This window comes from Poecilia latipinna, unplaced genomic scaffold, assembly GCF_001443285.1.
Source record: "Poecilia latipinna isolate Pla-1442-1.1 unplaced genomic scaffold, P_latipinna-1.0 Scaffold1123, whole genome shotgun sequence".
Lineage (NCBI taxonomy): Eukaryota > Metazoa > Chordata > Actinopteri > Cyprinodontiformes > Poeciliidae > Poecilia > Poecilia latipinna.
The window spans coordinates 70,322-73,933 of record NW_015113739.1 but is presented as its reverse complement, the minus strand read 5'-3'; the positions used below and the strand labels follow the sequence as shown (position 1 = coordinate 73,933).

The following is a 3,612-nucleotide window of genomic DNA, read 5'->3' as shown; positions in this document are numbered from 1 at the left end:
AACACGATAACGACAGAAACGTGAGTGAATTTTAAAATTGCTAAAGTTCTAGAGGTTAGAGTCCTTGTCAAATGGTGTTTTTGACTAAAGTCCCAGAGGGTTAGAGTCCCAGTTAAACGATGTTTAACTAAAGTCCTACTGGCTTTAGGGTCCCAGTTGACGGCGTTTCAACTAACACAATAACGACAGAAACGTAAGTGAATTTTACGTGACCAAGGTTCCAGAGGGTTAGAGTCCCAGCTAAACGACGTTTAACTGAAGTCCTAAAAGGGGTGCTGGTTTTAATGTTTTTATCTTTTTTAATCTTTTTTTTTTCAAAATCTCTTTCTCACTGTTTATTCAATGTCACATGCTGTTTTTATTTTAATTATGTAAAGCACTTTGAAATGCCTTGCTGCTTAAATGTGCTATACAAATAAAATTTGATTGATTGATTGATTGATTGATTGATTGATTGATTGATTGATCTTGAAAACTGAAGCTATGACTTGTTTAATTTTACCATTGTTTTATAAATCTAGTTTCTTATTAATGTATGTATATTGCAATTGTTTCCAACAAATATATGTAAACAACAACAACAAATCATATTTGTTCAATGGTAAAAAGAAATATATATTGTAAAGCTTTGCAGTTTCTGATCTTATTGATTATAAACTGTGTATGTAAGTAAATATATGACAAAGGAAATGATCAGAATAATGTGGATTTAAAAGCTCCAAAACTCCCACAATCCTGGCAGAAGAATCTATTGACAGGTTCTCCAAGTGAACTGTTTTGCCAACATGCAATTTGCAAAGTGTGGCCAAGAACCACGCATTGCACGTAGCTCTGAAAACAGAACCTCTTTGCTGAATCATTGTGTTGGCAGCATTATGCTGTGGGGATACAACACACCTTATTCTCTACCAAAGCTGATAAAGATTTCTTGTACCATCTGAAATTTGTTTTTATACCATAGAAATGAATGCCCAATACACTTTAAAACACTTTTAACAAAATATTCATTCATTCATGCATTCTTTTTCACATTACAATTGCATGCTACTTTGTGCTGGTTTTGTCACATAAAGTCCCAATAAAATACATTGAGGTTTATTGGTGTAATTGGTTAAATCTGGAGTGACTTTTGACAGCCATTGTGTTAGTAAGTACATCGAGGTTAAGTTATCAAATTTAGTCTATAATGATTTGCTGCCTTCATTTACCATCAGCAACTTGAAATACTTTAATCTGAAGGTAATGTTTTTTGACCTTGTCGGGCATCTGCCAAAGCCCTTAAATTCATCAACTGGTCTATTTGTGTGAACAAAGACACTTTGGAGTTTCCTCGACTTCCTTAACCTGAGCTGAAACCAAGAAGAAGTTCTTATTAGGAACACCCATTATGGATTGTCCCAGCATGGAGAAAACACTGCGTCACCTGATTACTGCTGAAAATAATGCTCAACCATGGATCTTTCCTACAGAATTTATAATTCATTAGTTTTAAATAAATGAATTAGAAATTAAAGAAACAAAAGATGCTGTATCCATTTGAGATTATGACATGTACAGGTGAGGAGACAAAATAATATCTTTGTCTGCATTGCTACAGAATGACTCTCTGTTAGGGGGTGTATCATTGAAGCACAAACTAATACTAACACTGTTTTCTTGCTGGTATAGTTATGGAATAAAATATTTTTTTTCTAATTTTGTTTAAATAAAGGGCTGCAGAGAAACAGCTTAACAGAACCACTGAGATTTATTTGAGCTTTAAGAAAGCTCAGCAGACTGACGACATTTGCTACCTCAGCAAATTTGGCTTCGCCTCCCCTCTTCCTGCTTGTAATAGTGAGATTACTTAAATCATCCATCTGAAAACTTGATACACAACAAATATATCCAAAGGAAAATGAATTTTAAACAGTTTTTATCAACTTTCAATTAGGTTAATGTTTAAATGTCTCATTTTTTTTGCCCATCTTTGACATATTCAACCACTAAGAAGTATTTTATATGTTGTTTTCGTTCAAGTTCCCTCCCATGTTGCCCCCTTACTCATCCACAGTTGTTTTTATTATGTAACAATATACTGCAGTACTACGAGGCTACGCACCAGTCAGCAGGACTCACCGGCAGGCTTTAAAAGTTGGCAGATTACTGCAGGACCGTCTGCAGTAAAATTAAAGGGGACCGGCACAATGTTAACACCATCTGCTCTAATTACCTCTGGACCATTTATTCTCTGTGTTTCTCTCTGCAGAGCTTTTTTTTTTTTTCCCATTCAGGCAGGATGTGTGTAATGAGGCTAGGTGCCTCTGTGACAACCTGCCACGCAGGAAAGCTGCAGTAATAGATGTTGCAGCCCTGTACAGAGAAAGACGCTGCTTACCTTAAGGAGAGAGTAGTGGAAGCAGAAAACAGGATCGGATACGTGCTTGACAGAAGATAAACAAAAAACCCCAACAGTCAGCTTTTAGGATCCTCCCACCCTGGAAACGCAGTGTAAATCATCAAAAAAAAAAAAAAAAGTGATAATAAACCCCGGCACTGACAAATCCCACAATCACCTGCGGTCTAGTGGTCCAAAGAGACACTCACAAACAAGATCTCTTGGCTCGGAGTGCTGCTGATGTTAGCTCAAATGAGGAAGACAGGATGGGAAACACTCACGTAGATTAACATAGTTCAAACACTGAAATCATCCCCAGCATCAGGACCAGTGGAGTTCCACTGCTGTATTTCCCGGCACTGCTCTCTGATTGGCTGAGGAGCTACTCAATAAAAAGACTCTGTGTCATCAACCGGGCAGGGAGGGAGGCAGGTTTTCTTTGGCGCACTAACAACTGTGCTCCTCCTCTTTTCCTTCAATACACTATCACTTTTTTTCCCTTCTTTCCAGCACATACAGAAGAGGAGTGCTGAGCTTTGAGAATTAGATGCAGGAGGAAAAAGAGGGAGGAGCAAAGACAGGAGAATCGATGGGTGATGAAAAGAGAGGTGGAGATGGTAACCAGCAGCCTGCAGTGGTTCTTCCGGAGCTTGGTTTAGGTCTCCTAAGCTGCTGGGTGCCATGAATCTGCAAGAACCTTAGAGTCAGTGAGGCGTGATGAGCTGCATGCCAGACTGGTTTTACTGCAGCAGAGGGGAAAGTTGTTTTCTTTTTTCATCCTTTTTATTCAGCTGCCCCACTAGGACACATGGCTACTGTAGTTTTGCCTTTACTTGTTCATAAGCAATAAACGTGCATATGGTTAAATCTGGAGTGACGTGCAGATATATATATATATATATATATATATATATATAGACAGCCTGAACGTCCCTGAGGTATTCTGTGTTTGGTTGCAGTGAAATGTTTCTGTCCGTTACATCACTTTTTTAAAGGGTCAGAGAATCTGTTCTGCTTTGTTTTCTTTTTGTTCAAAGCATTTAATTTTCTCAGTTTGAAACCATATTTAATTCACTTAAGCAAGCCTTATTCAATTTGAAATCAATAAAGCTGACTTCCTGCTCAGGGAAGATGCAGAGAACTGCACCACCCTGGTACTTTATATTTCAGAGGAACAAAAAAAAAAAAAAAAAAAAAAAAAAAAAGGATAACAATTTATTTGTTTTCAATTAATT

At 37.4% G+C, this 3,612-nt stretch overlaps 1 protein-coding gene across 5 annotated transcripts in view; it reads right to left on the bottom strand.

Moving 5' to 3' along the window:
• The window catches only part of syt2b (synaptotagmin IIb), a 30,203-nt gene extending 27,450 nt beyond the window's left edge, over positions 1–2,753 (bottom strand). For 2 of the 5 annotated variants that reach the window (XM_015052625.1, XM_015052630.1), the window contains exons 1-2: positions 2,556–2,752; positions 2,378–2,477 (exon numbers count right to left, since the gene is read on the bottom strand). The gene's annotated coding sequence lies outside the window, so the exon portion shown is untranslated. Of the gene's footprint in view, positions 1–2,377; positions 2,478–2,555 lie in introns of all 5 variants that reach the window. The other 3 variants (XM_015052627.1, XM_015052626.1, XM_015052628.1) reach the window with 3 other exon arrangements.
• Between the last annotated feature and the right edge of the window lie 859 nt (positions 2,754–3,612).